Below are 21,931 nucleotides of genomic sequence, written 5' to 3'. Positions count from 1 at the left end.
ACTGAATAAAGAAAGGGAGCAAATGGTGTATTGTGGCCTTAGGTATTGAAACCTTTTTTTCATTGCCTACACTTCGTGTTACCTGGAACATGCTAATGTGTTGATGGCACTGGTTGAAAAATCTCCTTTTTTGTGTCCAGTTTGGAACATAAAACTGTTGATTTCAAAACATTTAATTTTGAAATGCATGGTCTTGGGACCATTTTTGTTTTGTATCTTAGATTTCAGGATGACTCTGAATATTTGTTCTGAATTTCTACATTTCACATTGTTTCATTTCTATATTCCCCATCTTGTAGACATGACCTATTTTGTGATCTCAGTATTGTCCTTTTAAGACATAGCCATGGTAATCTAAGTGGATTACCTAAATCCAAATCCTGGTGGTCTGCAATTTCTTTTGGAAATCTTTCTACTTTGCTCAGTCTTTGTTTACTACTTCAATTTTCTCTGAAACAGAGACAGACAAAGCTCAGCTATTGCTGAAAACAATTTTTTGTTTAAACAGAGAATTTTGTTGAAACTTCATATATAGAGCTGAAAACAGGCAATTTTAAAATGCCCATCTCTGTAGACTGTGATTAGAGAAAGGACATGTCAATTGGTCAATGACACTTCTATCTGAAGACAGCAAAGCTAAAATGTAGCAGTTATCAAGATAAAGCAAAGTAGATTTTCCCTGAATAATCTTTCAAACATGTTGTCTTTCTTTTTTAGCAGAAAGCTAAAAAGACAAGTTCCTTCTATTGCTTCTCCAGTATTTTGATCAGTAGCATGTGTGGAATGTCTCTAGGCATTGTAGCTGATACTGATTTTATGTTACAAAAATATATATAGCAAAGTTTGATTTCTTTTTTAATTCATGCTACCAAAGGCAAATTAATTGCTCATGTTATTAATTTAAGCCATTCAATTTCTAAACAATATATGCCTTTAAATATGTGAAAAAAAATTGGTGCAACTATATCTTCTTGGCTTTTCATTTTTATTGAACAGATGATTCTATGAGACATAATAGAATTACATCATTAATACAGATTTGAGAAGAAGCCTCCCTTTAAATGGTTTTGTGGAGAGGATTAACAAATAGCAAGATATGTATGTGTCAGTCACCCAAAGCTGCTGAGAACTGAAATAGTTTTGTAAAGCTTTGTGGCTAAGAGTTCTTAGGGATTTTATTTTCTTGGGGTAAAAGTACTTAATTTCCTTCAGTATGCAGCCAAGAATTATAGAAAGCTTTCTGTATGTATCTCTAAGATATGTTCACATCAAAATTCTAAAAGTCTGCCTTTAAAAGTATTCCACTTGTGGTATTTGGCTTGTCATAACAAAAAATTATGTTAATTTGACTTATGTTACTGTATTGAGTGCAGCTTTGTTTATTACACCTTCACATCATTCATTTTTGCATTGTATTTTAATTGATGGTGAAAGTTTGGAGAGAGGAATGATAAAAGCTACATGAAAACATAGAGTACTCCTTTTCTGTGTGGTACTGCTGTCTGTGTTTATAGTTTCTTTATCAATTATTGAAAAGAAAAATGATAATTCTTCTAAAGTTTTTTTGGACAAAAAGATGTCATACAGTTTTTGAATATTAAATTGTGGATATGTTCCCATGAACAGAATGAACACTTTTACTTTATTAGCTAATGTAGGCATATGATATTTAAGGCATTGGTTCATCATTTTGTGATCTTTGGAGTTTAAAAGGAAATGGAGGGAGGCTAAGAACAGAAACTTGATGAGCTTATAGGAAATATCTCACTAGCTTATAGCAGTGATTGAGCATCTGGGGTTCCACAACCAAGATCTAAGAAATACAGCCCTTCCCAAAATTTTATCACAACTGAAATACATTTCTGAAATAGTTAAAAACTATTAAAAAAGAAGAAGAGAGAGCAACAACATATTTCACCATTGCTGTCAACACTTAAGAGTACCATTAAAAGAAAGAATTGTGTGTCAAGGGGATGTTGTTGTTTTGTGTATTATGTTCAGCCGTAAGCATATTTGCCTGAAGAGATAGTGGATTATAAAGTGCCACTGTCTTTCATGATGGAGCTCTCAAACATTTTAATGATCTTGTACATTGCAAAAGAGAGAAATTTTGTCTAACAAGAGTTGATAATGATTCAATAATGAACAATTTACCACAGAAAGATGCATTTCCATATTCATTTAGATATTTTTTGAAGTGTTTTGCAGAGGAAGTAAAGCTATTATGCTGGATTGGTTAGTGTTCTTCACTAATGAATTCCAGAATTATCGTGTTGATTTGGTAGTATAAAAAAAGAAGGGCAGTTACTTATATTTTGAGTAAAACCACTGAATCCTCTTGGGACCAGCATAGTCTGTTGGTATCCATAGAGATATGTAGAAAATCAGGCAAAGATATATTGGTGGTATTGTAGCTCCATTTAGACTTGATAATCTTTGCTTATTCAACACTTCTCTTTTAATTACATTCTAGAAAACCATTCACAAGGATATGAGATTCTTTTCTCTGTAATTATGCTGCCTTTTAGTACTCTGCACTTGCAAGGAGAGGTCAGTTTTTGCTAGGACCCTTCAAGCATGTGGTATTGTATCGTCTGTTGTACTGTTCCCTGGACTTTATTCTCCTGAGCTTTTTTACTACTACTTACTGGGAAGAAAGAAAGCAGATTATTCTTGAATATAGCTTAAAGGGGTTTTTGTTGGTCTGTCTTGAAAATTTGAAGTGGGTGAATTACTTTCTTTTGTGTGCCTGTCTTTCCACAAGAGGTAGAAAGGATAACAGCCAAACTTTTGTGCTCCACGTTCATCGTCTGTGTACTGCACAGCGCCACAAGGTTGTATATGACAAAAAGTCATTAAAAAATTTAGTCAATAGTAAGTGAAAGAACAGTGGTTGAATATCAGCTTGCCATGTTGAAATCAATCTCTTGAAGTAGGAAGAGAGAACATTCTTCCAGGTCTTCTTTCTAATCTATTTCCTTGTTTTGTCATTATTTCTTTAACTAGTTCCTTTAAAGTTTAATTGGGTTACATTTTAGGTGTTTCTGTTACATCTAGGTGTTTCTGAGCTAGCAGCAGGGTTTGAAGGCCTGTCAATGAAATCAGAGATTCTGAATGTATGAAATCAGAGGATTTTAGATTATCTGCCTCATTTCTCACTGACTCCAGTAGATCAGCTGCAGGTTGCAGTTAGTAGTTTAGTTCATACCATCTGGTGATTTTGTAACTCTCACCTCTGTTAGCATCCTGGTGGCTTTGCTTCTCTTCCTAACAAGTTTCTGCTGGGTAATGCTGTGGTGCTTTCTTATGGCCAGCATTAAGAGATGGAAGGCCTGACCATGCAGAGAAGCCAAAACACAACAGTTGGTATTTACAAGGTGGGAGTCGAAACTTGTTACAGTAATTAGAGCTAGAAATTATTCTGATTTTTAATAAAAATATAGCTTATTTTACTGTTTAAAATGTGAATGTAAAGGGTAAGTCTGATTCTTCTCATGTTTAAAATAAATAGGTGAAAGAAGCAAAGGTAGTACTGGCAGAGGGAGGCAGAGTAATACATGTTGGGGTTTTTGCAGTGAAACTTCTTTCCCATTGGCTGTACTTGATGCACTTGGGTTGCTTGGGTGGTTTGTCATCAGGCATCACAAAACAGGCTTTCTGAGTAAATTACATCTCCATCCACCATGGATTTTACCTTCTCTTACTGCTTAGCAGTCTTGTTCCAGTGTAGCAGGGATTAGTAGGTGTGTGCTGGGCAGAAACTGTTGGGTGAAGGGTGGCAGGAGCAGAGAGGTGCTTCATGGGTGGCAGCCACATTTTCAGAGTTTTCAAAGCTAGTCTTTGGGTTACTGTGAAACTCCCAGTGGGTTTTGTGTATTAATAATATCAATGAGAGATCAATATCTGGAATGGGATGCCTCCTGGTTTGAGAGTTACTATTAATTTAATTTACTTCGTTGCCTGATTGTGCAGGTTTCTAAGAATGCCTGGGCTTCTGTCAGTGCATCTTTCAAACTGAAATTACTGCCTTAATTTTTATTGTAAAATCTATTATTTGCCTTGTAATTTAAGCCCTTCAGTTGGCTTGGATAGAGTAGTGAGTATTTTTAAAGTTGAACATTGGAGAGGCATTTTTGAAGCAACATGGTAAATAGCTGAAGCCTCTGTAAACCTTCCAGTACTGATACAGTTCTTGAACAGCTGATATAAGCCTTTAAAACCATAATTTGTGAAAGGTTATTCTCAGTAAAAGGAGAGGCTTTTGAACTTTAAAATACAATTAAAAGAAGATGTACATCTGAATTGGTACTCAGTTAAGAATCTAACTAATCCTCAGGAAAATTGCTAGTTCTCTTCCTCAGTAACCCTTCAATAAAAGAATTTTGAAATTGAAGAGAGACATCTTGTTATCAAATGATTTTATAATGATGAAAGCAATAGTAGCAAACCAGCAAGGGTAAATAGTTGTTAAAATGGCACACATTAAGAACGATGCCATTATAGTTTTTGCTAGGAATCTTGTCTTAATTACCTTTTAGGAAGGGAGAGGGCAGATGCAAGCAGGGAGTTGGCAGACTCTCTATTTGTCCAAAATAATAGTTAGATTTCCTTGAATTGCTTTCTATAGTCATTAATATTTCAACACATAAAAAAACCCCAGGCATCACAATGGAAATTATCTCCAGAGATATGAGCAATAGCAAGATTGATCTAAAATAATTTATATGCAGTTACATTGTTATTAACTTGGAGAATGGTGGGGACAGAGTATTTTCTATCCTTTGGAGAATTCATTAGGAAGAAAGAGGAAAATGTTAAAAGAAGAAAATGACAAAACAGTGACATAACAAAGATTATGACAAGTCTTTAGTCAGTCTTGTTTTACAGGGCAGTAAGTTGAGAGAAAATTGTAAAAGGATACCTGATAAGCTTCACATATGAAATATTAGTGAGTTTAGAAAAACTTCCCCTAGTAAAAAACCCATAAGATCATCCTCAGTTACAATAAATACTTAGAGGTATTGGTACTGAGTCCACCACAAGGCATAGACTGTAAATTTGCTGAAAAAGTTCCTTAACATTCGCTTGACATGACTGTATTTGTGCAGTTGCACAGTATTATGTTTGTGTATCATTGAATTGCTTATTGTTTTGGTTATTAGAGCTAAAAATACCAGGATGCTGGCTCACCTCACCCGTGATCTAATACATCATGGCTACTTTTCCCAATGTTGCTGTTGCTTCACCCCAGTAATGCTTCTTGTCTTCTTGCTTCTGATAGGCTTATGTTCTTTTAATAATTAGCATTTTTCAAATCATTGCACATACTGAATCTGGCAAATGGAAGATTTTTGTTTAAGCTCCCTCCTAAGGTTGTTTCTTTTCCTTTTGGGGTATGTCACTCTGTTGAATTGATGCTGGTTTTATATCATATGGATTGGCTAAAAGCCTATTGTGACTTTCATAGTATTTTGGGTTTTATAATGAAATTACAAACCCAGAGTAACATTTTAAGTTAAATTTCATTTATTTCTTCCTCTCTTCCAGATAATTATTTGAATAATTTACTTCACATATGAATATATTAAACCGCCATAAGTAAATGGAGGTTCCTTTTTGATGTTTGTTTGTTTGTTTTGAATGCAGGCAGTCCTTTTGTGCTGGACTGTTTGTGCTGTGTCTGGCTGTGTCCCAGCTCTGGCGTGGTGTGTTGGGCAGAGGCAGCTCTCAGACCTGGGCTGACACACTGGTTACTGCCAGCACACAGCCACTGCTCTGTGGGCTGAAGCTTTCTAGAGTTGCAGTGTTTTCTATCTGTTCATACAGTTTCAGATTTATCTTTTTTTTTTTCCCCAGGTATTACATTAAATAAATTCCACTCACACCAAAGAATTGCTCTCATCTGCTCTTAATTTTCCTTTTGTGAAAGCTAATGGGTTTCTGGGAAATTAAATTACACAGTCATTTAGTGAAAGTGCTAAGTGCAGGGCATTTTTACCCTTGGGTTTTTGCTCACAAGAGCGTGTGTTAAGCTTAGTTTTCCCTTCTGTTTACAGTAATATTTCAATCAAATCTCTTTCTTAACGTTTCTTTACCTTGGGTAACACACGGAGGCTTCCTCCGCCCGTGGCGAGGGGCTCGTGTCCTTGGTGCTGTTCCTGTAGCAGGTGTCTGCCTGTGCTCCCTGCCCCTGGAGACTTTGATCTCTCTGCTGGTGAGCAGCTGTGGCGTGGGGGGGCCCTGGCAGCGCTCCTCAGGTGCTGCTCAGGTGTGGCAGTGCCAGGGAGGTGCGTGGGCACAGCTGCCTGCCCGCTCTCCTGCCCTGGGCAGCTGCGGGCGCGGGGAGGTGAGCAGGGCTGAGCAGGTGTGTGCTGGGCAGCCTTCCCCCCTCCCAGGCACTTCATCCTTAACCATTCCTGAGTATTGTGCACGTTTGGATGATTTTTGTATCTCTGGAGCGGTGTAGGAGTTGTTAGCAGGCTTAGTCTGTAGTGCTGTGGTTCAAGGAAGAACCAGAAAGGTTTTCTTTCTGTCAAGTAAGCAAGTGAATAAATTTGTTCTAGAAAACCCATCAAGTGTATGATTACACATTGTGCTAGGAAGAGGTGATGATTCCTTTGAAAACCCATCAAGCTGTACGATGACACATTGCACTAGGAAGAGGTGATGGTTCCTTTCACTGGACACTACCAGTGCCACAGGTATCTTACAATCCACTTGCAGCTCTGGTGGTGCATGGGCAGTGGTGGTGCTTGCACTGTGCACTGACGGGAGAAAACAACGGGACCTGGTGCTAATTGTGTTGGAAGATGAAATGTTGCCTTCTTCAAAATGGTCTCCCACTTGAACCCAGATTTTTTGTCATATGAAGTATTTTTGAATTGCCTGTCTGGGAATAAATATGCAAAGTCTGTGGCTTTTACATTTTGAAATATTTTAGTTCTGATAAAATTTGTTCTGCCAAGCTTGGGTTGTAGTTAATGCAGTCTGATACATTTGAGTGTTGATTTATTCACAGTGTACTCTGCCTCTGAAAAGGGGAGTAAATAGTAATCTGATGAAATTTTTAAGTCTTGTATTTCCTCTTTGTTATAACATGTCAGTTTAGCTGCTGCAGGGTATGTTTATCTGTTACAAGGCTCATCAGTGCATGAAATGCTGAAAGGGCATATTTCTCTCCTGTGGTTCCTGCCATCCCTGGGCACTTGTAGATGTGTTCCAGTGGATGGGATCAGCTGGGTGAAGCTGTAGGATTTTAAATTTGAGTCTGTCTGAAGGCGCCAAGCTCCCTTCTAGGGAGGAGGGGTGATTTTTTCCCATACTGGTGATGTAACTTCCCCATGAGGCAGTTGCTTAGGGATCTACATAATACCTATTATCCTGTTCAAATAGGAGGCTGTAGAAAGCTCACTGGTGATTAAAAGATAATTTTGTAATTTTTCATGGCTTGTCTTTGTTTTGTAATAAAGATGTTTGCTTATCGCCAGGTGCATAAAAATCATTTACTTAATCTCTATTTCATTCCATTATTTTTTTTTTTCATTCTTGCATACATGTAGCTGTAGCCTGGGAGTTGCCAGCAGTCCAGTTTTTAATAAATACAGCAGCCTGTATCCAGTGATTATATTCTGAACTGATCAACCAAAGTGTTCTAACTAGGCTGCTCGTGCCAAAACAAGTGGCTTTTGTGATTTGGGGCATTATAGTATTTGCATGAATATGATTTGAAGTTGTAATAGTTTTCTTTAGAGACTGGGTTTTAGTGAGTCAAATGTTTGTTGCTGCTGGAAACCTGACTTTGTTTAGATAACAGACGTCTTGGAGGGGAAAACAAACCAGATGAAAATAAAAGATGCAGTTTTATTTTTAAGGTGCTTGGGGCTGTTGGACCTCTAATACTGTGATTTTTATGAGTTGCCTGAGCAGCTGCTGCATTTTCCATAGACCTGTAAGATGCTGTAGGTGTGCAGTGCTTCAGCTACGTAATAGATGAATGGGACAAGTACCATCAAAAGAAAACAAAAAATTTAAATTTTATTTTGGCAATAATGTCTGGACACTTTCACTTCAATCTAATATTGCACCAAAGTTTTCTTTCAGAAAAGTGGATGAAAAATTTTCATGTAACAGAAATGTGCAAGGACCAGAGGAACAGCAACTCATTCTGTTAAGAGGTGGTTATAACTTGCTTTATTTGCCAGGCTCTCTTGGTTGCTGGCTTTTAATGTTTTTTCCTGGAGGCTGTCAGCACTGCAGCTTTCACACAGGTGTGCAGCTTCTGTCACTGACACGTGTGTGTAAATGGGGTCAGATGAAAATTCTGCAGAGTTATTTCCTTGGCATCCCTGTGGAGGGACACTTGGAGAAATTGTGTGTGTGGCAGCTTCACCAGGATGGCATTTGGTGGAGGGAGGGTGCTGCTTGGTTGGGGTTTTTTTGGAGGGTGCTCACACAGGTCCTCCATCTGAAGATGAGATACAAGGGAGAGTTGATGCATTATTTTATGTGATGATGTGTTACGTACACAATTAAAGAAACTCACACTCTTTGGGTTTACTGTTACTGATTCTTTTAAAGAAAGCAATAACCATAAATTAAGAGATAAAAAAGGTTCATTGAAGTCAGAATGAGGAAGAAGCACAGTGGTTACTGTTGAGATGACTTGACTGATTTACAAGTTTTTTGTAAAACTGGCAAAGTCTGGCCGTGAGACTTAAAGGTTCCCTACTAGGGAACCAAAGGCAATAAAATATGTAATGTGTAAATGTACACTGTGTAAATTCAAATTGGAATTGTACAGACCGTGGGCAAAACTAGTGCTATGGTCACAATAACTGTAGGGAAATTTTAAATTCCTTCCCATTGTAACAGCGCCCTCTAAAACAATCCTGGCCTTTTGGATACGTGCAATATAAATGAGGCATCTTGCAATATCTTCCTCTTATACAATGGGACATAGAGAGCAGAAGTCTTGAGAGTGATGTGTGACTTGTTAACAGTCTTGTAAGCTTCAAGACTGATCCCTGGGGTTTGTGTGGAATACCTAAGTGCATGACTGTATCATAACTAACTTGTATCATGTTTAAAAAATGTTCTGCAGTGATAGGAAGGAGTGTACTTGTATGCTCTTTATCAGGATACTGCAGTTTTAAGTATGTTTGCTCCCTGGTTGGAACAAAGAGAAGTTTGTTGTACTATTTTGACATGATAAATAACACTTCTGTTTCTGATGGAATTAATTTCTTTCCTATTACATCATTTATTTATTTCACATATTGCTGGTCCATTACAAACTGTCACCTCAGATTTAATTTATTTATATATTTATATGAATCCTTGAGGTACTTCCCAGCTTAAACTGATTGATCTGCTAGAATCAAGATTTACAAAAATAAACTCCTTACAGAACCATATTTCTTAAATTATGCCTAACCTGTTTTAAAAGTTGCATTGCATTATGAAATACTATAGGGAATTTTCTGATCATGTAATTCTAACTTCAAAGGAGTTTTCAGAAGCTCCTATGTGAGCTATACTATAGAAAATATTTGACACACCTTAATATTCTATCTATCAGTCAAAAATGAGAACTTCTCCCTCATATTTGTAAGTCCTTTTCACTGTAATTTTAGAGGAGATTTCATTTCCTTATGGATGTTCTTTATTATTATACAGCTTCAAGTTTGAAAGGTACTGGAATCGGTATAGATATGCTAGATCAGAATCTGAGCTGTTGCTTATTTTCCAGGATACAGTTTTTACTTTATATTTAGACAAATATCATCCTTTCACCATTCACAAATTAGATCTTTTTTCTCTATGATAGGTGAGGTGATTTTTTTTTCAGCAGTGCTGTGTTCTGTGGTAAAAGATTGGCTAATATATTTTACCGTCACTGAAAAAAAATTTCTTTACATCTTCAGGGACTGATATTTTTAAGATTAAGATAAATTTCACTTGCATTAGTAGCATTCAAAAATCATTTTAGATATAACAAAGCTGAGAAATCCCCATGGCTTTTTGTGTGTGTTGCTTTGCTGGGTACTTTGCAGGGTGAGCTGTGGGAGCACAGCCTGCAGTCACTGGTTCATGCAATGCTCTGTTTACCTTGCACCACTATGTTGTTCCTGCCCAGCATAGTGGGGGCTTGAGGGTTATTTTGTTTTGTTTGATTACAGAGTGGTGGGAGGAGGAGCGATGATTGCCTTGTCTTTCTGAGGCTTGGCTGCATTTTTAAAATTTTTTTGTTCACTGCTTTTATTCATCAGTGACAATTTATAAACAGTGCATGTTTCACAATGATTTCAGCCTTGAGTGCCAAACAACTGTATGATTTTGTTCCTTTGTTTGACAGCTATCTGGCACTCAGCCCTGGGCACAATTATAACAAATAGTTTTGTCCAGTATACTTGTATGTTCTTTTTTTCAATTACATTTTTGCTATTACATTAGAAATGGATCTTCCTGGAAATGTGGTTCAAAAGGCACATGGTAAAAAACCCAATCCAAACCCTTTTAAAATCAGATAAAGGAATTGAGTATAAATTTGTTCCGTCAGTATTTTGGAATTGAGGGGAGGAGGGGGCAGCAGGGTAAACAAAGAGAGGCCAGTAGAAAAATACTCTGGGTTTAGTTGGTTCAGTTTCACAGTTACAAACTATGAAAAAGAATATGGTTTGTTGGCAGGGGGAAAAAGGCCATGTGTTTCTCCAGTTGATAACCATTTTATCTAGGATAGTTTGTGTATGTATAGACAATAAGCAGTGGGCTTGCAACTATTTATTTAGAACAGAGTAAAGCAAAATGGTACTTTTAAAATACAGAATATTTTTTGTATTGATTTATCTCATTTTACCTACGTAGAAGAAAATTTAGAGCCCAAATGTCTGGAACTCAAGGTACTGCATTTATTTGGCTGGGTTGACATTCTCCAACACGAAGGAGGAGCGCTCCCCTGTTACTGTGTGCCTCGAGTTTCTGTTCTGTGTGCCTCCCCCTCTCTCCCCAGCTCTGACACAGCTTGGTCTCATGATAGAGACATAGTGCAAATGCCAGTAAACCAATGTGCAATAAAACACCAAATGGAAAGGCAGTGATTCATCAGGAGAAAATGTTATCCAGACCCCAGTAACTCTTTTTCTTCTTTTAACCTGTGCTCTCAAGCATTGTTATTCCCTTGATAATCAGTTTCAGCTCTGTTATTGAACTCAAAGCTGTGTTTTTAAAGTTGCTGTTGCCCTTCTACTGATCTCTCCTACTTCCTTGATGGTACTTTTATGTTGCTTTCTTATTTGGTAATGCAATGTAATTGTGTCATTGTCCAGTTTATTTTCTTCAAAAACTGCCAAAGCCTCAGAGGTAGGAAATAATGTAAACTTTAATTTGCACTAAAATCATTAATAGAATCATCTGTCCTCAAATCTGTAGAGTATAATTTTACTGTAGTGTTACTTTGTGGTTAAACTTGTATTTTTGTCCCTTGAATGCACCCATCTGGATCAGTACACTGTTCCACCTGAGCACTTTCATAAGGCTTGTGCTCAGCTGCACGTTGGGATTTTTCCTGTCTTTACCTGGCTTGTCTGTCTGCCTTGCTCTGTTGACTTGTTTTGCTCTCTTAAGAAAAGACCATTTTTATGTGGTTTTGCACAGATGTGTTGCCCTTTGTAAAGATTTCTTTTCCTTTTCTTTCCATCATCTTAAATATAAAGACAAGGTAGATTCTAAAACTGCTTATGCTCTGTTACTTGCCCTGTGATACAACCAGGCTATAATGCCTGACTCTTCAAGTCCAGACCAGATGATTTTTTCACATTCTCTCTGGGTTTTTGTGGTTCTTTCTCTGTGCACCTGTTAGAGGCCAGTGCTGTTGCTGGGACACCAGGGTAGAGGAGTCTTTCTCCAACATGGGTATTTTTCTTTGTTTGTGAGACATTTCTATACTCAAAATTGGCATCTTCTAAGCAGTCTTTAACTGCAGATTCTGAACAGGAGTGCTGTGTAGTAGTGTAAGTTTTCCCCTTCACAGGACAGATTATTGGAAGATGAAAACTTCATTTTGCAATGAGGTATAGTAATGCATTCACTAATATTCTGTTAGAAATGCTAGAAGTTGTGCACAAACAAGAGAATAATAAAAACCAATATGGGAAAATACATTTTAAAGTGGAAAAATAATAATTCATTGATGGCCAACTTTTAAAGAATATTAAAGCAGGACTAAAGCTTAGACACATTGGAGGAAGGAATATGAGCCAGAAGATAAAATTAGATCTGGAATAATTGGAGTGCAAAATTAGTAAAAATTTGCTTATTTCTGTGTTAGGTCAACAGCATGGCTTGAAGGGGAACTTTGCAGTTTTTCACTGCAAAAAGCAAATTCACATACACATTATTAGTGCCCAGTATTTTGTTATTTGAAACATGTCCTTTCTACTGCAGCTTCTGGGATGTGTGCGGATGTTTTTCAGAATGCTTGATCCCTTGTAGCATGTACCATGCTGCTCAAGGCAAGAATCTTTAGATGTCACAGTCGTCTTGCCACACATGATGAATCACTTTGCCTAAAGATTTTCTGCCCACAAAGCCTCTGGGGTGGCTCTGTCTCCCTGAGGATGTTCTGTTCAACTGGCCATCTGAGCTAACTGTGCTGTGACCACTTTGTAAAGTACTAAATCCTAACTTTTTCACATTTTATTTCTGTCAGTACATTATAAAAGGGGACATATGCAGAGAAGTAGTTTAGCTTTAAAAAGATGGTATTTTGTTTGAATTTATTTTTTTAAATTTAATTTGCATGAGAATCATTATTAAATCAAGTGATTGTAACTGCAGGATACCATCCAAAATGCGTTTTCCTAGATTTTCCCTTTTTAATTTCTTTTTTAAAAATATTGCCATAATGAATTTCATGGCTTTCCTGATTGTGTCCCTCTTTGGATGTTCTTTGGTTGTATTGGCCTGGGAGAAAGGATTAGTGGCAGCTGGTAATAAAACCTGAAGTTTCAAGATATTGAACAGGTATCTGATTGATTTATTGTTTCCTTTCAGAGGTCCATAAATTTGCTGTGGGGAGCTTGGGGGACCACTCCAAGAAGAACATGTAAAATATATATGTTTTAAATGTTTTTAGGATTTAAAGAGCAATTAATGCATTTTAAATAATTCAAAAGTTGTGGTAGGTAAACTTAAATTGATATCTGGTTATTAATTTTTCATATTCAGCGGGCTAAAACAACATGCATTGAGCACTTTGTTGTGACAAATCTGTAGAAGTAATACATCAAAAATAAGACATAAGAAGTGACAAATTGCAGAAAGAAAATTGTATTTTTAGCTTCTTTTAAAAAAACTATTATTAATTATTTATGTTCTTACCCTTCCTGCCTTTTTGCCTTTGGTGTCTTTATGATAATATGCATTGCTGTGTTCTGTCCTTCCCGTGTGACCAGTGGAGTCCCTGGCTCCCTCTGTAGCCCGTTCAAGGTCTGTTGTTGTTGTGAGGAGGACGTGGCCCTTCGCCTGCTCTACTCCTTCCCCCTGAGAAAATTCATGAGCAGATCTCAGCAGTGATTTTAGAAAGGGGTGGCAATGTAACTACCAACTCTTAGATGCCGTAGTTCATCTTCTGCAGTTGTACAAAGAACCACCTTTTCTAACTTAAACCTCCTTCCTCCTTTCTGTCCTGTTGACCCTTTTCAAATATTTGCTTAAATAAGCATTGATGGGAGAACTGCTCATCTGTTTTCTTTTTTGGATGACAAATATAAATTTTAAAAAAATCCACAGACTTACCTTTTTTCCCTTGTGGATATTGATTTTTTTTTAATAACTATCCATCTTGCAAAAGATATTTTCACTACCAAGTCCATTCTTAAATACAAAATAGCTCTGAGCAGTGTATATGTTTTCTCTATCATAACTTGGAAATCCTTTTTGTTGAAGATGTAAAAGATACCAACTCTTTAAGAACAAGCTCAGTAACTACTGAAAAAGTGCCCAAAATATTCCTCATAGCTTTTGCAAAAAAAGTGAAAACACACCCACCCTCTTCCATGTTATTCCAACACTTCTTTGCAAGGAGGTTTTTACCTATAGAAGATAAATTCTTAGTTCTTGTCCTGATTCTTTTTTGCTCATTAAAGATTTTGGTTTTGTTACCTTCTTTACATTTGCAGCTCTTCAATAGATGCAGTCTGTGTCACATTGAAAAAAAATTGTATTGGAATGAATGTCTTATTTAATACCTGAAAGTATAGCATGATTAGTTAGAAAAATGCTTATTTGGAAGTCAAAGCCAGCTATGCTTGCCCAAGGTTTAAAATTCTGGTTTTTTATGATGAATCCAGCTGTGAAGCCTGAATGGAAATCAGACAGCTTGACGCTAACAGCTGATCATAAGGAGTCCAGTTAGGCAAAACACAAAATGAATCATTTTTGTTGACCCTGGATAAAGCTGAGTAACGTCAGTATAGCTGATTAGATAGAAGGGAGCACTTAGGCAGGATCTAAACTTCAGAGCATTCAATGGAGCTGGGTTTGAATGTTTCTGCAGTAGTTGAAGAAAATTCTTAGTAGCACTGAAGATTTTCTTTAGATTTGAATTCTTTTAAGAATTGCTTTCATGGAGGGAAGTAGATTCTTAATTTGAGCTGTGCTTTCAGTTTTAAGTTTCATTCATTGAATGAATCTTTTAAAGCTTCTTTTAATATTGGGCAAATGTGTGTCTCTTGTTAGTGTAACATTTGCATTGCCTCCCTGCCATTTAACCATTTTCACTCAAGAAATTGTAGAACTCTCAGTCTTAGCTATCAACTGTCATAAGCTTCCACACATTCTTGCTTATGATTATTGTAAATATTAATTTTGCCTTATTTTTCATGCTGTGAGTACTTTTTAAAGAAATCCCTTTAGGATACTGCACTGATAAGATGAGGTTGTTTTTGGTTTTTTATAACTGTTTTGTTCATTAACTTCTAGCTCCCTCTTTCCAAACACTGGTGCTTTTCTGATTTTTAGTGAATGAATTTATCAAAGCTACTTTTTGCAAGACTAATTTCTTAATTTATACATTATATACTTTTGAATTATATATAATGTTTTATTGATAACTTTGCTTCTGTATATTTTGGGGATAAGAATTATATATATATATATATATTATATTATAATATAACTAAAGCTTCATTGGAGTCCTTTGCTGTAGAAAATGCTTCAGGAGTCATCTTTATAGATTAAAATTTGTGTTACTATTGTCATGATTCCTTCACTGATCTCAACAAATTGATTAAAATCTGTTCATGTTCATCCTGAGGTCCTTACAGCCTATATAACTTACATAACAATTAGATCCCTGATACCTGTGCCATGCATTTTATAAAAACTCTTCTCAGAGGTTCACTAAAATGTATGTCTGGTGCATTTCATGCTGTCCTTGTGGAAATCCCCTGCTCACAAGCAGCACCACCTTTTGCCATCTTGGAATACCCTTTCTTTTGAAGTGTCTTTGATGAATCCTAATCCTGTTGTGCTCTAGTTCCCATGTGTTGAGCTGAGCCTTTAAAGGTGCAATTATGGCACAAGCAAGTGCAAGCCAAGCCCTGTTGCTTTCCCATCCTGTTGATGAGAAGCTGGTTTTGTCTGAGCACTAGAAGAGGTTTAGTGGCTGGTTCATGCTGCCCACCAGAGTTCCCTGTGGTTTTGGCTTCACTCAGGCAGAATTTTAGCACAGGGAAGGGAAGAGAGATGCTCAGATGGACCTGGAGACGTGCGCTGTCCCCTTGTTCTCCATCTTATTTAATGTTCCCAGGTAAGGGTAAGCTTTGCTGAGGCTCTTTGATTTTGGATGACATTCTTTGTCAAACTCCTCCCAGCACTTTCCATTGGGAATGTCACCAGCTGTTAGTTTTTTGGCTCTTAAGAGATGTCAAGTCTGTAGCATAGCCATCAACTTTCCCTGTGTTGCATATGAAGTGTAGTGAATATTAGTACTTAATTCATTATATGACATTTTCATTTCTTTTCAAGAGCTTTCAAAATAAAAGGAGCTGAATTTAATCTAAAAAATGGATCTTATTAAAGGAGAAATTCTGATTTTAACACTATAGGTTCCCCTAACACTGCAGTAATTAGCATTCTGTAAGTGCCCGGAATAGAACCAGTCATCAGGCCCTTAATTTAATAATTTATTGATTAATGATTTTTGTATTCTAATGAGGAAGAACACTTCCTCTGCTTCTGGTCACCATAATTCTGCAAAAGGATGTGAATATTCCTTTGATAATACTCATGTTTGTTTTTTAACCCTTTCATGCTCTTCTGTGTAACACCAAGTGTGCCACCTTTTTACTGTGTGTAGGGTTTGGATTACAGGACTCGGATTTGGCCCTGTGATTCTGTGAATCATACCCAGACTCTGAATTGTTAACAAAATATAAATATTTCTGTGCATTTCCTTGAGATCTTTGAAATAGAGAAGGGAGGAAGTCAAGGAAAGATTAGAAGGCCTGCAGCACCACAAATCACCAGATTACCTGGATGCTAACCATAAAAAAGTGTGCTTGTTGCTTGTGACGTTTTCTCCCTCTCCTTGTATTAATGAATTAAATTATGCTGTAGTTCCTTTGTGTAGCCTCCCAGACAGGCCAGGAGGAATTGCCATTGACCTAAAGCAACATGTAGTGCTTCAGAGTGCAACCTAAGAACTGTTCTCTTATCATGCCTACATACTTATTTTTTCAAGTTCTCAGGAATTTATGCCCAAAAGCAAAACTGAGTTGGTTCAGTCGATGCTACATTTGCATAATTTTAACTGTAAAATTTAGAGGTGTCTGCTCTCCATATAATCAGTTTAAGAAATACATAAGTAAAACTAAGCTCTTTGCTTTGGTACCAAATGGTGGAGTCCTACCTACCTGGGCACTTACAGCATTCTAAACATTATCTGTGTGTATTAGTAGTTTGTTTAGTCTTTTACGTTTCAGTTTCAACTCATTTGACTTTTGGCCCCAAGGTGCAATGTAATTCCAGAGAAGATGTGCTCCTTATCACATTTGTTTCCCAAGTATCTTTTTAACAGTGTGAATACTTAACAGTATAGTGTGATATGCTCTGGCAAAAATGTCACCATATCCTTATGTCCGTAATGTTTATTATACTCCTGAGTCATCAATAACACAAACATAAATTACCATTTGTAATTGACCTTTTTTGTGAACTAGTCAAAAGCAGCTAGTGCTCTGATCCAAGTCTTGGTGTGTCGGGATCACACCGCATTGTGTACTTTATCTGCTTGTTTTAAAACTAATCTGTGATACTTGGCCTAAAAGAAATAAAATTAATTCTTTCCCTGAGAGCATTGGTAAGCATATCAATGATTTTTAAAATAGTTTTTCTTTTTTTGTTGTTGTTACCGGTGTTCCTGTTTGTTTCATAATTTAGTCCAGCAGCACATTCTTTCATTGATTTTTCATCCTGCTTTGTCCTTTATCTCTGCTTGCTTGCTATTGTTCAAGGGTGGCTTGGTGAAAGGTGCGAGCGTCATGCAGAGTTTATTTTGGCAAAATGAATAATGTTGCCATTGATCTGGTCTGAGCAGACTCCTTCCTCGGGCAGAAGTTCTTAGCTTCAGGTTGTTTCCTTCTTGCAGGCTCTGCTCGAATTGCAGCGTGGAGCCGGTGGTTGAGCTCTACCCAGCACTCTATTAATATGCACAACATGACCGGTTTCGGGGGAAGGTTATTAGAATGCTGGTTTGTATCCTCCAGTGAATGAAATGATGTGTGATTATGAAGTCATCAGGCATGGACCAGTAAGGCTCGAGAGAGCCTCCCCCCCAGGTCCTGGGGGTGCCATTGATTGGTGACCATGTGTTTGTGCCCGATAGACTGTGAAATGGTGTGTTGCTACACGGCTGTGTTGCACCTGCGCCCCACCGAGGTGATTGATTGGTTTGGTCATGTGGAATGTTCCCATCTGGTCTGCAGTAATGTGTTTTTTTTGTTAGGGTTTTTTTTTCCTTCCTTCCTCTTCTCTCCCATTTCCCCTTCATGCGCAAGCCGCGAGTGCTGGCTGGGGACTCGGAGCAGGCAGTGGCAAAGGCAGCGCTCAGCTTCGCCTCGTGAACAAAGTGGGGCTGCTGCAAGTGCTGCTCTCAGCCCTGCTCAGAGATCAGAGAGGCTCAGGGGGATCATGAGCAGCTCTCCTAAAAAATACGAACTGGAGGAGGGACAGGATACAACAACCGAACCCCAAAACCTACGTGTCACTGCAGATTTCTTACTGATTTTACAAAAGCGCTCTGCTATTGTAATTAGATTACCCAAGTAGCAGTGCATGTGGAAGATCTTATTTAACCTCAGGAAAGTAGTAGTTTATTTATTGAAAACTACTGATGTTGCACTTTAAATGCCAAGAAATTATTTTAGTTCCTTTAAAAAAAATTCTATGGTTACATTGGGCGGTCTTGTTTGATATTTCTTAATCTCACTCCTTTTTCATAATTGATCTATTCATTCCACTTAATGACTAATTACATATCAGAGCACATCATCAGCAGCATTCATCATTGTAGAATGTAATAATCAATGACATTTCAACAAAGGAAAAAATAAATATGCAAATAAGGACTCATTAACATTTGCATGAGCTGTTTGAATAATCACGTTGCTGACAAGGCTGTAATTAACAGAAATTGATGCTGAGTTCAGTATTTGATAGTGTGTTTTCTCAGCGTTTTATTGTTGTCACTGCGGGGGCTGGAATGAAGTTCTGCTCTACTTGTACCTTGACTTAGGCTTGATGTGATGGGTTGTGCCAGGTAGCAGAGGCTTCTGGGAGTCCTTAATTCATCTGTGACCTACACTTAATGCATAGAAAGATATTTACTTAAATTGCCATATTGCTAATGAAGGATTGTTAAATTCTTGATAATTATATAACAACTGAAGGCAAACCTTTTTTCCCAAGTCAGGAAAACTAAAAATTATTCACATTTTTTTTAAAATTGATAATCTTTTGCATGAGTCAGGCACTTTGAAACTATAGAATGTATTATTTACCTTGAAAATGAGGTATTGATGTAGGATTTTTGGGGTTTTTTGTCTCTTCTTAATCTGGCACACCGTATCAGTGTCAGGAGTCTTGAGCTTTATTGTAATTGAAAATCACTTGGTAAGGAAAATGTTGTGTAATTATGAAATGTACAGTCTCTGTCTCTTCCCCTCCCTTTTTATTATTGCAACTTTACTGCCTCCTCCCTCTTTTTTTTTTTTTCTTTTTCTTTTTTCTCCCCTTGAAGCTTCCTCTTTTTGTCATGGATATCAACTGAAATGAACAAAACACAATAAAGCTGTTTATGTCAGTTTTTTTGGATGACTGTAAGTGCTGATTATAACAAGTTTAAGGAATTTCCTTTGTTGAGTGTGTACCCACGCCATATGGCTCAACATGGAACATTAACTTGACAGGGATAATGGATTGTGGTATATGGAGACAATTTTGCCTGCAGCTTCACTATAACTCATTCTGGTTGGGGATCACAAGTTTATAATATAGGATGCAGCAAACATCCAGATGGATTTACTTTACATAAAAGAGTTGCGTTTCTTTTTATTTCCTGCCTGTAATTGGGGGGGGGGGGAAGACTTTTAAAAAAAGAATTAAAAAGTGGTAAAGAATGGGTCTTATTCAGGGAAGAAAGATCTTAGCATGTATGTAGCTGAAGTGTTTTGGATACACTGAAATGTGCATAGGTGAAGTGTTGTTACTTACACACACATGCACACAATTGTTGAAATAATATTTCAAGTGCTTTCACTTTTCAGAATATTTCAGTACAGCTCCAGTTCTAGAAATACGTAATGTTCTAGGATAGTGTGAAAAAAGCTATTTAAAACATATCTCTGATTTTTACTTCAAGGCTGTTTTTATCATAAGCAAAGTGACCACTTAATTAGCATTTCTGGTGCTTTGGTAGTGCTCCCATAGTACTCTGCTTTCTTTTAGGAAAATAATAATCCTTCTAAGCTTTTTGTGATACTGCAAAGAAAATACTGCTGAAATAATTCTACTTCTGTGTTTACCTCATATAATAGGAAGTGCCCAAATGTCTTACAAATATAACAAAAGTCAGTATAAATCTAATGTGTCCTACTGATCTACATGCCCAAGGTAAGTCCTAATTTTATGAATACTTCTGCATCTAAGAGACTTTAAGCACACATAATCCCATTAAGCATGTATGTAGCTGTTTGAAGGATCAGGGTCATAAATCCATATTTAGGATTTCAAGTAGAGCTACATGACCTGGCTTCAGCATTCCTGTGCACTTGTGATTGAGTTATACCTCAAATAAAATTGGGTGGTTTGCTATTTGAAAAGCAGCCATTTTTTAGCTATCAGTTTTGGAGATTCTTTTAAAACACTATTTTTTGAGACTCTGAATTTTGACCTTCTGTATCCAATATAGCTGCTGTAATTTTTTTTAACCACTTTCTCATGGATAAGAATTTATTAATTTTTTTCCAATTATCTCTTGAAAAAGAGGTAAGTACCTGAGCAGATGGACAAGACATGGTTCATGGTTGGGCAAGACAGATGCTGGTAGTGATTATAATAGGTGCTGTTTGTCTGTCCAGTCTTCCTCCCTTGTCACTGACTTAATACGTTGATATTACAGTTTAGCATTTTTAGACATTATCCAAAGTTTCAGAAGGTAGATAGCTATAAAGAATCAGCATTTGAGAAGGGAGCAATAAAAAGGATCACTAACTATTGACCTATAAAGAACCTATGAAGAATCTGTGGTAGCTTAAGATGTGGGGTTTCTTTCAGGTTTTCATGCTGCAAATTATACTTGAAAAAGCTTCTCTATGTTCATTCATCTTCCCCCTGCATGCCTGGCTGGGTGTGTGATAATTACAAACAGGTGGGATTTTACTATGGACTTAGACATAGTTGCTTGTATTCTTTCTATGAAGTCCCTTATTTGCTACTGCCACTACAGCTACAAAAGACAGTCTCAGGAAAACACACGGATTTATCTTGAATATTTTCAATAAAACTGGCACCATATTTGATGTAAAGGAGCAAAAACATTATCTCTGATATACCAGTCAGATGGTGGATCTTCAATTTATTGTCTGCTGTTTGGGAAACACTAGGATAGGGAAATGTGCACCAGTGTTGCAATAAACTTGAAGAATTTAAATATATAGATAAGAAAATTCTTTCCAGGAACTGTAAGGGGAGTTGACTCTTTCTGCCAGATTCTGGACTTCTTGTCTCCTTTTAAGCTTCAGAAGGAAAAAAAGAGTCAAAACCTCAGGAAACACTTAATAAAATTGAAATTTTGAAGTAGCATTTGTGTCCTGTATAAGCATTTACCAGCCCACCAAAGGACTTCTGCAGGAACTTCTATTTGCAGAAGAACATGAATGTTCTTCCTAGGTTACAGTGGTGACTACCTGCAACACGGATTACACTCCAGAACTAGAGTTCTGTCAAGGTGCAATTGCTGGTGGCAATAAGAATATTGCACTCTATGTGTATTTTTCTTATTCAGGTCCTGGAAAAGCTACAAAAGCAAGCTTCACTTTTTTCCTGGTCTTGTAATGCATAGTGGCCTGTGGGGAGTGCATTTATAATCCGGCCTTGTTAATGGCTTAGTGCAAGGATGTGATAAAAGTCCAGTAAGTTGTCAGTAGAAAGGCCATCAATAGAAATTTATGAAGAGTAATGCTTGCAAGTGAATTCCAGCGGCCTCTGACAGTAAGCTGCCCTAACCCTCTTTGATCCTCAAGGGCCTGCTGAATCTCAAGTTGAAGTCAATGGTTTGGGTATAAAGAGCAATGATTTAATTTTTGTTTCGCTAATGATTTATTACTAACTATTGCTGCAGCCTTTGGACTACTGTTTTTCTTTACTGAGCTGC

At 37.1% G+C, this 21,931-nt stretch overlaps 1 protein-coding gene across 6 annotated transcripts in view; it reads left to right on the top strand.

The window, feature by feature from the left end:
• The window catches only part of TCF12 (transcription factor 12), a 162,332-nt gene that overhangs the window by 56,253 nt on the left and 84,148 nt on the right, over nt 1-21,931 (top strand). The window lies entirely within an intron of this gene.

The sequence above is a fragment of the Molothrus ater genome, chromosome 13 (genome assembly GCF_012460135.2).
Source record: "Molothrus ater isolate BHLD 08-10-18 breed brown headed cowbird chromosome 13, BPBGC_Mater_1.1, whole genome shotgun sequence".
NCBI lineage: Eukaryota > Metazoa > Chordata > Aves > Passeriformes > Icteridae > Molothrus > Molothrus ater.
The sequence above is the reverse complement of the archived record's forward strand: the minus strand, read 5'-3'. Positions and strand labels throughout refer to the sequence as shown.